A 15,717-nucleotide genomic window follows, 5' to 3' on the forward strand; every position below is an offset into this window, starting at 1 on the left:
TAATATATAATATAATCAGGGGGGGCTCTCTGGGGGCCCCATGTCAGTGCTGGGCCCTTAAAATCGTCCTAACCCCCCAAGACTAAGGTCTGGCCCCATTTACATCATGGGAGAAGAGGTGGAGGGCTGGAGTCATAAACAATGAGAGAGTGCCTGTCTCAAACCACCTTGCACAGGGTTAAGTATATAGTGCAGATATTGGGACAATAACCATCAAAAAGTGAGCAGTACGGACGTAAGCGCGCTTACTGCTCAGTGCAAGCAGTGTACTGACGGCAATACCGGAAGAACCATAGCTTTCTACAGGATAGAGTATCTCCCTCTTTAGGAAGCTTAGATCCTTTAAGTGTGTAGCAATGGCAATTTTCTTACCCACTCATATGTTATTTGCACACATACAGTACATGCACATGCGCACGCACACACACACACACACACACACACACAAACACACACAGACAGGCAAGCACATACACACACACACACACACACACACACAGGCACGCACATGCACGTTCGCACGCACACACACACACGCAAACACACACACACACAACACACAAACACACACAGACAGGCAAGCACATACACACACACACACACACACACACACAGGCACGCACATGTTGCAGGAGTAGGAGATGGAGTCAAATTGACAAGCGTGATTTATTTTTGCGGAGAGAATGAGCAGGACCGAGCAGCAATCGTATTTTGTATCACTATGCGGTACATCTAGGGCCCGTCCACACGGAGACGCTTTTTGGGTTAAACGCAGAGGTTTTGCTTCGTCTTGGCCGAGCGTCCAAACGAATCCTGTAAACGCACTGCCCGAAACCGCACTTTTTTGAAACCTGGTCCCAGAGTGGAAAAATCTGAAACCGTAGCCCTTTTGAATTTGTTTGGACAGCGAAACCGCACATCCTACTTGCCTATCATCGCCACACCTCAGCTGCCCTGGACTTGCACTTATAGTATTGCCTAACAATACTAGTTTTCATACATGACATTACCTACAATTACACTCCGTAAGATAAATATCACAACTGGTGCTGCGCAGCGCCGATAGCTTATGACTTGATGGACTGAACACTGTTTTTCCTGGTGTTTTTTATATGCATTCTAGCTACTGTCAGTGACGCGAGAGAACTTAAGTTATTAGGGAAGTGCGGTTTAAGTTTGCATTAATTTGTGCGTAGTCCCGGTGTCATTAATTAATTTTACATGTCTTACAACATAAATAAATGCATTCATAGTGAAGTCAGATATCAGCATACAATACAAAGACGCTAAGAACTCATGTTAAGCCTATAGATGCGCACTAAATGCGAATGCGCGATTTGATGCAAGCAAAAGTATTGACTGTTACTAACAAGTACTATAGCAATATTATAAATGTGGCGACGGAATGGCCTAGAACTTGGGTACGCCTAGCCTTTGCACTTGCGGTGATAACCAAAACTAATGTGAATCACGGACTATCCTGATAGTATTTTTGATTTTGTATTTATGTGCTTCCTAGAGGCATTTTTTAGGAAAAGTTGGGAACAAGACTTCTTAACATAATTAAGGTGTGCTGAATCCAACTAGCCCTGTTCCCAAGCTGAATTTTGAGTTTATGACCATCTAATTAGCATAAACAAAATGGTTGCCAAAATGGCGATTTTGGGCACTTTCATTGGGCGGATTATTATACCATGTAAATCAATTCATATTGTTCACAGAAATCTTCCTTGGCCAATAGATCAAGGATACAGGCTGTGAAAAAAAGAAAAAAATTCTAGTATTATGCCTATGTTAATTACCTGAAAAAACCTTTGAAAAATGTAATTGTTAAAATGTTATAACTGAGCAGGCACACGGTATTTGACAAAGGAGACTTATGATTTTTGAGGGTCAAGAAAGATGTGTAGTGATGGAAATGTAAAGTTTAAAATTGTGGCCTACTGGTTAGGTCTTCGGGCTTGAAACCAAAGGGTTGCCGGTTCGATCCCCGACCAGTAGGAAATATGTGGCTGGTGGAAAGGTTGAGCACTAGTCTCCCATGCCCACATCCACGGCTGAAGTGCCCTTGAGCAAGGCACCTAACCCCTCACTGCTCCCGGGGCATCACTGTAGCAAGGCAGCTCACTGCTCCAGGTTATTGTGTGCTTCAATGTGTGACCTGTGTGTTCACTAATTCACGTATGGGATACATGCAGAGACAAATTCCTTGTATACCCAAGTATACTTGGCCATAAAACCTGATTTACATTACATTTTACATAATTGAAGCGAATTAGGTTGGTAATGTATGTAGTCTCAGATTAAGTTACACAGGCCTTTACCCATTTCGGTAACACTTTACGGTAAGGGTACATGAAGTAATTCATGATTTATGTATTACTTAATTCATTCATATCTAATTAATCATCAGGAATTTACATAATTTGTCATTTGTGACCTCATACATGAACACATTACTAAAGTATTAGGTACGATGAGCACATCATTATGAATTATGATGTATTAACCATGATCATGACTTTATTTTTCTGCCAAAAATGTGGTCATCACTGCTCAAATTCTCATAACTTTGGAGTTCTCTAAACACATGTCATTATTCACTACTTTAGTTGAGGGGCCACAGACATGATGAATGCATGAGCAATTATCCTAAAATTCATGTAATCATGATGATCATGAAATTCCTTGTATACCCAAGTATACTTGGCCATAAAACCTGATTTACATTACATTTTACATAATTGAAGCGAATAAGGTTGGTAATGTATGTAGTCTCGGATTAAGTTACACAGGCCTTTACCCATTTCGGTAACACTTTACGGTAAGGGTACTGATTAGTAACAACAATGAACAGCTGTACTTGGATCAGGTTGATGAGGTGGCACAGTGGTGTAAATCTAACAGCTTGACACTGAATATCAATAAAACCAAGGAAATGGTAGTGGATTACAGAAGGCAGCAGCAGAACTACAGTTACACCCCACTAATGATCAGCGGGCAACCTGTAGAGAGAGTCACAAGTTTTAAATACCTTGGTGTCCACATTACTGAAGACTTAACATGGACTGTTAACACTCAATATGTTCTGAAAAGTCCAGACAAGCGACTCTACTTCCTTCGTCAGCTAAGGAAATTCAAAGTTTCTACATCCATCATGAAGGCCTTCTACACTTCAGCGGTTGAGAGTGTTCTAACTGGTAGCATCATCACCTAGTATGGGAACTCCACAGTTAGAGATTGTAGTACTCTGCAGAGAGTAGTGCACTCAGCTGAACGTACTATAAGAACTCAACTCCCTGCTCTACAAGATATCTATTCCAGAAGAGTACTCCTAAGAGCCCAAAAGATTCTGAAGGACTCTTCTCATCCTAACAATGGATTATTCCTACCGCTGAAATCAAGAAGACGCCTATGTAGTCACAAAGCCAGAACTGAGAGACTCAGGAGAAGTTTTTATCCCCAGGCCATCCGAACTCTGAACTCACACTATACTGACTTTGCACACATTCACTCCTCAGCACTCTCAAACATTTCCCAACTCTGAACTCACACTATACTGACTTTGCACTCATTCACTACTCAGCACTCATGACCCCCACACACACACACACACACACACACACACACCTACAAGACTTTTTAGCACTTTTACATCCCTCTCCCTATGCTACAGACCTTTTTTATTTATTTTCTTATTTCATCACACGCCAAAACACACACACACACACACACACATCTGACTTTCTCCAACTTTTGCACATCTCCATAGAACTTTTATTTATTATTTTGATTTCTCCTCCATCTACCCATGTCCTTGATTGCCTAGCCTTTTCTGCCCCCACCCCCAACACACACACACTTACATCATCACTGTCATCACTTCACATACATACAGCACACTGCTTGCTACAGTAAGCCTCCTCTACATACTTGCTGCACACTGCCTGCCCCCTACATACACAGCACATTGTCTTGTGGATCTTCTCCAACACACATCCTCTACATACTTACAGCACACTGCCCCCCACCTACACACACTACACACACACACACACAGTCACTGCTCCACTCCCTCCTCCCACACACACATCTTCACTGTCATCACTCACATACATCATACATACAGTACTCTGCTTGCAATAGTAAGTCCTGCCCCGCCACATACACAGCACATTATTTCATCAGGAAGCTTCTCCAACACACATCCCCAACATACTTACAGCACACTGCCCACACCACCACTACACACACAGACACACACACACACAGTCACTGCTCCACTCCCCTCCCGCCCACACACACATCTTCACTGTCATCACTCACATACATCATACATACAGTACTCTGCTTGCATTAGTAAGTCCCTGCCCCCCCCCCTACATACACAGCACATTATTTCATCAGGAAGCTTCTCCAACACACATCCCTCACCCTGAACACCAGCGTGTGCTGAGCCCTCCTTTACTACCTCTTCACCTACAATTTGCAGACAACACTACGGTGATTGCTCTCATCAGCAACAATAATGAGACAGCCTGCAGGGAGGAGGTCAAGCACCTAACATTGCAAAGCACTGACAACAACCTGGCTCTCAACACCAAGAGGACCAAAGACCTCATTGTGGACTTCAGGAAGTCAAAAGCTAGCACACAAAGCCCCATCCTCATCAACAGGACTGAGGTGGAGCATGTCACCAGTTCATGTTTCTGGGTGTCCACATCTCTGCGGACCTCTCTTGGACCCTCAACACCTCTACCTTGATCAAGAAGGCTCACCAGCATCTCTTCTCCCTGAAGAGACTAAAGAACACAACCTCTCTCCTCAGATCCTGGTGAACTTCTAAACCTCTACCGCTGCACCATTGAGAGCATCCTCACCAACTGTGTCACAGTATGGTGGCAACTGCTCTGCCTCCGACTGGAAAGCCGCGGCGGAGGATGGTGAAAACTGCTCAGCGCATCACTGGTTCCTCCACACCCCTCCATCAGCGCCCCCGGTGCCTCCTCGCCTGTGCCTGTTGAGGTGTCCATGTCGATGGCAACCTTCACAGGAACAAGGAGGCGAACATTTTGCCCCTATCCCACCCATAGTATTTTATTTATATTTATAAATGTACACACTTTATTACACTTTAACATAGCGATACTGTTCATACTGCACGTACACTTATATATTTTCAGTACTCTGCACAATGACAATGAAGTTGAATCTAAGATAATCTAATCAAATGAAACATGTGACTGCTGGCAATATCTTTCCCATTTGGTATCAAGGATATGATGCTTGTTAGTTAACGGTTGTTCGTGATTAGTTCAAAGGAACTCCAATGATTTTAAACTCCAAACATGTGTCTTCCCACCACGAAGATGTTTACCAATGAAGTCCCAGATAGCAAAACCACACTGGGGTGGATCTGGCCCACACCTACCATGCGACTCGGCCCAGATCCATCTCACGGACATGGTCCAGCGTCCAAACGCACAACGGCCCAAAAGTGGTCAGGATTCGTTTCATGGCTCAGCACCGGAGATGGATCAGCGCTGGCCCACTCTCGTACCAAAACAGTAAAACCACACTGGGGTGGAGCTGGCCCACACCTAACATTCCATCCGCGTCTGATCCATTAAACGGACATGGTCCAGCGTCCAAACGCACATCGGCCAAGAAGTGGTCAGGCTCCGTTTCACGGATCTGATCTGGAAATGGAGCAGCGCTGGCCCAGTCCCGTACAGAAGCGGCTTGGATCCGCGTACCAGATCGATGCCAGCTATATGCCTTATTTTCGGCATTTATAGTTAGCCTACGTGATGTTTAGTCTATCATTTAGGCTACCTTATATTTAATTACCCTACAGTCAGAAGCAATAATCATAGGTCATCCACAAAGTATACATTTCAGAATATAGGGCAATGGAAAATTAATTTTTTGTAACATCTATAACGCCAATAAAATGTGATGGTAGGCCTATGATGCAAACTCTCTAATGCCTCGTTATTGGACTAAAGGTCATAGTTGTACTACTGTAGAAGTTTCGTACCATTCAGGGCATTATTAGTGGGGTAATTTCTGAGATAAAAGTTGGTTCCATCACGACTGCAGAGCGTCATTAGTTTCTGACAGCGCTACTCGACCAGGGGTTGACCAAGGGAAAAAAGGTTCTGGGAGGGTGTTTGGCTCGGGGTCATGGTGCAAAGGACCCTAGGGTGAAATTACTCCGAACCATCGCTTTAACCTGACTCTCGCCAGATGAATTTCGTTCCGCCTAGCTCCACTCACATCCATCTGGGATCGGTTCCGTTGAGAGTGATTTCGGCACCAGATTTTATGGTAGAGCCAATCAGGGCCAGAGGCGGGAGTTTCATCGATTTGGCGTAAGCGTAGGGGCGACTGTGAGACTGTTCTCAGCGTCACGAATTGCGGCCCCGATGTGAGTGGTTGAAGTAGCTGCGTCAATAGATGATGGACAAGTGGCTTATCCAAACATATGCAAGGATTTTTGATAAGGCCCAGCCTTCTGAAACACCTCTCCAATGGATCGATCCCAGATGGATGAGTGGAGCTAGGCGGAACGAAATTTATCTGGCGAGAGTCAGGTTAATGGAAAATAGGCAATGTCTATCACTGGAGGTATTTTATTATTATGTTTTGTTTTGCTAATGCTGAGGCCTTCCTGTGGTTTTGATTAGCCTAATAATCTCTGAAACATCAATTGTAAACACTAAGGTGAATGTGTTGCCACCAGAACAGACAGATGCATTATTATGCCACCAAAACAGACGTTTATCAGCTTTGAGGTAAAATAAAGTCTCCAGTCTTTCACATTATGTCCATAACGTCACATCCATAACGCACCATTAAAGGTTTGCACAGGCACTTTGGACATACATGACTCCAACAATCCGGGTACTTTCCGTTTTTTTGACACATCCGGGCAAACTACCCAGAAATATTTGAATGGGGGTCTATGAGAATTTCAGTGCATTACATTTTTGAACTTTACCCAAGTGTTATATATAGCTATTTATACCGATCTAATGCTATGGCCAGCCAGCAGACGAGTTATACAAACTCTCTTCTAAGTCCTGACCGGTGTCGCTATTTTATAGCGCATTTAACATGCAGAGTGCAACCATGATAGCACTAGTGATAGGTGTTGCAGGCTAACTCGGAGCTGAACTATGACATGTAATCACAGCTCCTAGTAGTTCGCAAAGTTTCATTCATTCCTTCATTATTAGATTAGACATATTTAACATCGGACATCAACTGACTTTAGCTAGCATGACTGACTGACTTTAGCTAACGAAGTGTTTGCCGCAGACGTAAACAAATCTAGACGCCGGGTCCCACAGCCTCCCATCGGGATTCTCTCTCCTGATTGGAGCCACAAACCCCTTCTTTTCCCTTCCCTTTCTTTTTGTGGCAACATACTAAACCGCAAATCCTTATTTTTTTGTTGTTGTTGTTGCAAAATACAACACAGCAGCTTTTAGGCATGGTGCCTGCTCATTGAAGTAGCCTACTGTTCTGTCAACAGTAGTAGCAAAGTGCCTACTTCCTTCAGCTAAAAAAGGGCGTGGACGTTCTGGGACTCATTAGCATATTGCTGGTGACTAGACGCTGTACTCATATTGTCGCATCAACACTGTATGTGTCTAATAACAGAATAGGGGCATCTGTTGATCACATACTGTAGGCTATGCACTTCTGTGTTTACATTTTTATTTGATATTTTGGAGAATCTCAGATTCAATTCTAGTAATTTTATTGTCTTTACACTTTACAGGATTTTATAAACTCAAATTATATAAACATAAAATATATGTTTGCGATAATCATATAGCATAATCATATAACATTGAATAACATACACTCAATTGACAATTAGACTGATTAGGGAGGTCTGCATATAACAATGCATAAAATATGCAATGCAAAAAAAGCCCATTATTCAGAATTCAGTTCCCTCAGAAACATGAAAATACATTTATAAAAAAAATCTTAACAATTTTACAACTGAACGTACAAATACATACTCATACTTTTATGTTAGGTCATAATTGTGAGTGAGGAAACCTTCAATAGCTCATATGTGCGTGTGTTTGTGTGTGTGTGTGTGTGTGTGTGTGCGTGCGTGTGTGTGCGCGTGTGTGTGTTATGTGTGTGTCCTACTTAGCTCTAAAACATTTAGCAATGTAACCTGTGTTGTGTTGAATGTTGTGTTGTGCTAGCTGTGTTACACTAACATTAAATAGGACAGACAAACATCTTACAGTGGAAACAGCAAATGGCCAATGAAAGTGCTGTGGTCATTTTCATTATCAAAAAGCCATATGTTTGCCATAAGCCGCATATACACATGGTCGCCCGTCTCTAGCTGTAGGGTCATTCCATTTGTTGCAGTCTCATAGCGGTTACCTGCAGCATGGTTGTACACCGTCACCATTTGCTGGCCGTTCTTGAATAGTCTGAGACCCATGGATCTGGATGAGCTATGGTGACCAGAGAAGCTGAAGTAGTAGACACCTCTCACTGGTGCAGTGAAGATACCTGGACCAACAGAACAGTGTAAGCCAAGATACAAAACATAACTCTATGATTAATCCCGCCATTTAAATAATTTGATGCAGCTGCTAACACATGTACATGTACCTGTTGTTGGGTTGTACGCATTCCCAGCGTTGACAAACACATCCTTATAAACCAGAGTAATCTCAGTGTTATATGGACCCTGTTGTCCATAAGGACCCAGTGAGGTACCAAACGCTACTTGTTCTGGAATAAAAATGACATGGTTCACACACTATACTTGGCAGTTATTACAGTAGAGGTGTAGATAATGGATGTCATTGTTAGAAAATTCCCTTGTGTAGTTCCGCACTAGTTGCACTCTCCTCCTCATGCATCCTGCACTATGCACTGTTGCATTCTGCTTTACCTTCTCTCTTTTGCTCTTGTAGTTGGCTCCGGAGGGTGGACACAGTCTCTCTCAGTTCACGGACTTCATCCCTCAGACCGATGAATAGTTGGCAGAATATCCTGCTGCAGGCTGCTGGACTCCTGCACATCTCCACCCTCAGCCAGGCTGTGTCCCCCACACAGAGAGCAGAGCAGCAGCAGCAGCAGCGCAGACAGAGAAATCTTCATCATCATGGACACCTGAGATTGGTTTGCTGGAGACCGTTGTCTGTGAGACGTTTTTATAATGTGTAGTTAATTATTAGCTCTGTGCACGTAGTCCACCATTTAATCAGTAATCTGCACGTGCACGTGTTTTGCTCATTATTGTTGTTGAGTTTATTTCCACAGAGATGCCTGGTGCTGTATAATTGAAATATAATTTTGTTGTGTATGTAAACTTCATGATCTTGTATGTCGTGCTTTGTCTCAACTGTGAAAGTTGTCACATGACTCATGATTAGTCTAGGCCTACCTTTAAATAAATAAATATTTAAATGCTAGTCCTAGGGATGGACTTGAGTTACAGAAACGTTTTGAATCTCCCACAAACAACTGCTGGTTCAGGCAAACACTTTTGCTGGTTTTACAGATTATGTGTTTTTTGTGTGTGATATTGTTGCATTGTATTGTTTGTATAATTTTTTTTTTTTGTTTTGTTCCATCAATCAAAAGAAAATAAAACGAAATGACACCGGTATGAGACGTGGATTTTCTTATTGACCAGCGGGTAGTTACAATGTCCTCTCAACTGTTCTCAACCGCTAAATGTTCACACAACAAATCTGTTGAGCATTCTACAAAAACAGGCTTAATTAATCACCTTTGTAAATGCCACAAATAACTGTATGCTTGTGGAACTGAAATCGCAAGGTTATTATGACCGGGTTTAGTCAGATTTTTTTTTTTTTTTTTTTTTTTTTTTTTTCGCATGCCCAAATTTCCGTCAATGATTCCCGGGACACTGAAAGACCGGGGTACACGAAACTTGGCGGGCATGTAACACCACATGGATAGCATGGAACCATCGTTTTGCGTTTTGATCTGTACCCCCCCCCGCTGGACTGGACCCCGGAAAGGAGGGAAGGGCAGACACAGTTGTCTGTGAATATCTCGAAAACCGTAGGGTTTATAGTCCAGTCATTTTAAGCCAAAATAGGGGTCAAGGTTGAACAAATTGCAACACAAGCAAACTTAACTGATTTTGAATCCTCAATATGTCCTGAGTAAGGGGAAAAAAGCCCCGAAGAATCCCGATAGGGGAAAGTTTCGAAAAAGACCCAAATATACCCTATTCATGCGCCTATACAGTATTTTTCTCACGTGAATAGGGGGAAAAAATAACCTTCACATATCACCATGAAAATTACTGAGTTGATTACTTACATCAAGACAAAACAAAAATGTATTATAAGTTTTTTGAAATTGTTTTGTTAACATGGGCAAACAGGGCATAATGTAATTACGTATAGTTAATTTGTATAAATACCACAACGGAGCTAATAGTCCAGGCAAAGGTCTGACCCAAAACTAATTGCAACAGAATTTATTTTTATATTTCAATTGGTGATCTTTACACCATAGTAAAAGACTAGGAAAATCCAGTTGGTGGAAATATTTTAAAATGAGGGTTGTTTTATGCATTATTCTTCAGCAAATACTGACAACACTGTAATTAGAATGTTGTAGAATACACATTCTAAAGAATATCTGACCCCATCTAACTTAACATGGAATTTTAGAATCTTGCATTGTTGAGGAACATTCTTTTATTTTCAAAGATTGAATTCCTTTGGTTTATTTCAGACTGGTTTGTTGCAAAATTGGTGTCTATTTTTACATTGTGGCCCTTTGAATCAATGGAAATGGTTGTTGAATCTTTAAATAGAGCCAAGTGGGTTTTTGCATGTAAGTGTTCCACAATGTGTAATCTGTACAAACACATAGTTAGGCATTATTCAGCTTAGGAAAGTGGTTTTGGTGTTTACGTAATCTGATTTAGAGGTCATTGAAACATATCACACTAAAGTATCAGTCCATCATTTTGCAAGTCTTATAGTAATTGACCTCTTGCCCAGGGGTTGACTGATATACTATCTGTCCAATTAGAGGGGCCTGTATGATGCCCCTTTACTTTGCACAATTTTTGTCTAAAACAATAATCGGACAGCACAGTATGTTTATGTTAGTGAATGCAGGAAAATTGTAAAGGCAAAGTTGAAGATGGACATGATCATGTCCTAATTCGACAGAAGGGTGCAGATGGGATAACTGCAGTTAGCCTCCAAGTGACTCTATTGTTGTGACATCTGGCAAAAATGCTATACTAATAAATATAGTTTAAGATTAATAATTAACATGCATGCCTATGCATGGGTCATGGTTTTACCAAAGTCATAGAACAGTCAAAACTATACATATTCTAAAAGTATATGCACTGTACATGAAATATAGCATCAATCAACTTATGTCCCATCTTCCTCCATACCATGCATAACACATACTCCTCTATTCTGTATAGGCGAATCAAGTGAACAGCTGATACATTTTGGCCTGCACTATTAAGGGAAACAAATTAAACACCCTGAACTGTATATTTTCTGAAAGCATATACCCTCCGGAGGAGATATAACACCATTTAAGACATTTCCCATCTTCCTCTATGCCATGAACAATACATTGCCCTCTATTCTGTAACGGCGAATCTAGTGTGAAGTGGATACATTTTGGCCTATACTGTCCAGGGAAAACAAATTAAACACCATAAACTATATATTTTCTATAAGCATATACCCTCTAGATGATATATAATACCAGTTAAGACATGTATTATCTTCCTCCATGCCTTGGACAATTTGTTTGTCAAATGTTGCAATTAGTTTTGGTCACTAGCTATACATAATTACATTATGCCCTGTTTGCCCATGTTAACAAACAATTTAAAAAAACGTATAATACATTTTTTGTTTGTCTTGGTGTAAGTAATCAACTCAGTAATTTTCATGGTGATATGTGAAGGTTAATTTTTTTTCCCCTATTTGCGTGAGAAAAATACTGTATAGGCGCATGAATAGGGTATATTTAGGTCTTTTTCTAAACTTTCCCCTATTGGGATTCTTCGGGGCTTTTTTTCCCTTACTCAGGACATACTGAGGATACAAAATCAGTTAAGTTTGCTTGTGTTGCAATTTGTTCAACCCTTTCTCCTAAAATGACTGGACTATTAGGAGGACCATTTTTTTTTGTATGTTGATCTCAAGGGGCCATGTCAACCCATTCCATAACCACTCATTTCATGTATAGCGCCACCTAGTTAAACACAAAAAAGTAAAAATGAGGTGTTGTAATTGAAGGTATCTGTGACCTAACATAGTCAAAACTGCACGAAATTGGAAGTGTAGGATCATCATGACACCCTCTGTATGCACACCAAGTTTTGTGGAATTCCGTTCATGGGGGGCCACACAATAAATTAATTTATGTTACTATACACCAACTGGCCTGTAGGTGGCCGGAGACAGTTTTCTGTGAATATCTCGAGAACCGTAGGGCCTAAGAGGTCCACCTTTTTTATGTATGTTGGTCTTAAGGGGGCATGTCAACCCATCCCATTAACAGTTATTTCATGTATAGCGCCACCAAGTTAAAAATTAAAAAGCAAAAAATTAGGTGTTTTCATCACAATATCTCTGGCTGACAAGGTCAAAACTGCACGAAATTAAAAGTGTAGGATCATTATGACACCCTCCGAATGCATGCCAAGTTTTGTGTACTTTCGTTCATCGGGGCCTTACAGTAAAATAATTTATGTGTACATTTAGTGGTGCATTACACCAACAAGGATTCGGGACACTGAAAGACCGGGGTACACAAAATTTGGTGGACATGTACCCCCACATGGATAGCATGGAACCGTCATTTTTCGGTTTGATCTGTAGCCCCCCCGCTGGACTGGACCCCCCGAAAGGAGGGTAGGGCAGACACAGTTCTTTGTGAATATCTTGAGAACTGTAGGGCCTAGGATGACCATTTTTTTCCGTATGTTTGCCTCCAGGGGTCATGTTAACCCATTTCATGTGCACACATGTGCACAAACAGATACACACACACACACACACATACATTCACAGTAATCATACATATGACACATACTCACACAGTAGACACACACAAGCACACACACACACACACACACACACACACACACACACAACAAAGATGAATCAAACTAAAAAAAAAATCAGAGAGTGAATGGATCACATTGGTTTTGTTTTCTGGCTAGTGAGTAGCCTAAACCAATTTTCTCCTTGATACTTCCTATGATAATTCACATGAAATGTAACAAATAGCTCTATTTTACATTTAATTCTTTTTTCTTTTTCTTTTTTGTCATAGTCATTGTTGTAGGCTATATGAATTCAGGGTGTAACCATTTTCTTTTATGTTTTATCACTAATTGTGTCCATTCGTAGTAGATGCACACTCATGTCTTAGCATTGGGATAGATGCTCAAGTCATATTATTGTTTTAAAACCAACGTGATCCAATACAAGGAACCATGAAGTGTTTGTGTTACACACGTGTATATGTGCTTTCATTGTTTATAATAACACATTAACAAAGATGAATCAAACTAAAACTTTGTTTCCTGACTAATGACAAAAACTTTTTTCTTCCCAGTGATAATTCATGAAAAGTAACAAATAGCCATTACTGTATGTGAATACAGGGTCATAATACCTAATCTATTATGGTTTAATTGTGAACATTTTTTTCGTAGCAGATGCACTTATATCTTTAGCATTTCCAACATTGATATAGATGCTCATATTATTGTTTTATAAGATTATGTAAAACCAACGTGACAACCAATACAAGGGAACAGGAAGTTGGGAAGGGAACAGGAAGTTGGGAAGGGAACAGAAAGTTGGGAGGGAACAGGAAGTTGGGAAGGGAACAGGAAGTTGGGAAGGGAACAGGAAGTTGGAAAGGGAACAGGAAGTTGGGAGGGAACAGGAAGTTGGGAAGGGAACAGGAAGTTGGGAAGGGAACAGGAAGTTGGGAAGGGAACAGGAAGTTGGAAAGGGAACAGGAAGTTGGGAGGGAACAGGAAGTTGGGAAGGGAACAGGAAGTTGGGAAGGGAACAGGAAGTTGGAAAGGGAACAGGAAGTTGGGAAGGGAACAGGATGTTGGGAAGGGAACAGGAAGTTGGAAGGTTTGTGTTTACACACGTGTGTTTTCATTGTTGTATTACTTAAATATCACATGAACAAAGGTCATCAAATTAAACCGATCAAAAAGTCCTGGTTGGTGACATACTCCTTTATTGAGCAAACATTATCATGTAGTGCTGTTATATATTGCTCTTTGAAATACCTTACCTTCCGTCAGTCTTGTTGTCAGAGTATAGGACTAGCCTACAGCAACAACTTAATGTAATTGTCAGTGCAGCAAACATTTTTCTTTTTCTGCATCCTTCTTCCTGAGGATCCGGGGCTAGGGCAGGGCTAGTCTATAAGACCCTTTCAACAAGGTAAACAAAAACAATGCTTGAACTAGCCTGCACTAGCCTTTCTTTTTCTGCATCCTTCTTCCTGAGGATGGTTTGTAGTCCGAGGTTTAAGTAATTTCATATCATGGAGATATTGCTTATCGTCACCTTCCTAAAATAATGATATAAGTAATTTTTTGACAATGTTGTGTGTGTGTGTGTTTGTGTAAGGTGACGTTATTACACATAGATAGTTTATGGCAACTGGATGTGAATATCTATTTTTTAACATCAGGGGCCTGCTGCTGCATCTGGATCCCAGGCTGTGTCTTTGACACCCCTGTTAGGGAATTGTGGCATAGGCCTAGGCTACTGCCTGTCTGTTGAGCTACTTAATCACCATCATCTGTTGGTTGTCTGGTCAGAGCCTACTGGACAGGACAGACAGCAGAGTGTTTTTCAACTCCACTGTAGCCTAATAACAACTGCTACAGGAAGTCATGCCTGCACACCACAATAACAATATGGAAACTCCTATGTAACAGGAGAGACTTACCTTTAATGCACATTTTACATTTAATTTGAAATTGATTTATGTATGTTGCTGCAACACTGCAATTTATTTTTGGAGATCAAAGAAGCATTACATGGTCAACTGTGATTCGGAAGAATCCCAGCAATACTAAACTCTACCACATGGTGGCAGTAAAATCAAACAGTGTTAAGTATTGTTTCATACTGTGGCAACCCAAAGTGTATAAGAAATTATATATTAAAAATGTGTACTTTTTTCACCAAGTCCATATACAATGGTGTGCCATCCAATATGTTATCCAGTAACCATCAATATGTTTGGCTTGTTTATGTTTGTTTTTTGTATACAAAAATAATCAGGACAATGATGTAAAGCACTTTACGTAACAATCTAAAAGTAAACAACGGTAGAACAAATATTCTACACAAAAGTAAAAATGGTCCAGTAGGTGTGAGTTAATGTGAAGGGACAGAATAATGTCAGACATTTGGGAGCTGTTTGTTCTGAGCAAATGGCATTCAATAAGGACGTAACTCATTTTTCTCTGAACATTCCTTTCTCAAAGGTCAGTTACTTTTCTGAATGCTTAAACACATTTTTTGTAACTATGGCTTTTTTTGCAAAACTCTACACACAAATGGCAAAACCACTCACTGAGTTCGCAAAACTAAAAGCACAAATACTGCTTTGCACTCAGTTTGCAATTTTGTAACACACACTTTGCACAAC

Source organism: Alosa alosa, chromosome 14 (genome assembly GCF_017589495.1).
Source record: "Alosa alosa isolate M-15738 ecotype Scorff River chromosome 14, AALO_Geno_1.1, whole genome shotgun sequence".
Lineage (NCBI taxonomy): Eukaryota > Metazoa > Chordata > Actinopteri > Clupeiformes > Clupeidae > Alosa > Alosa alosa.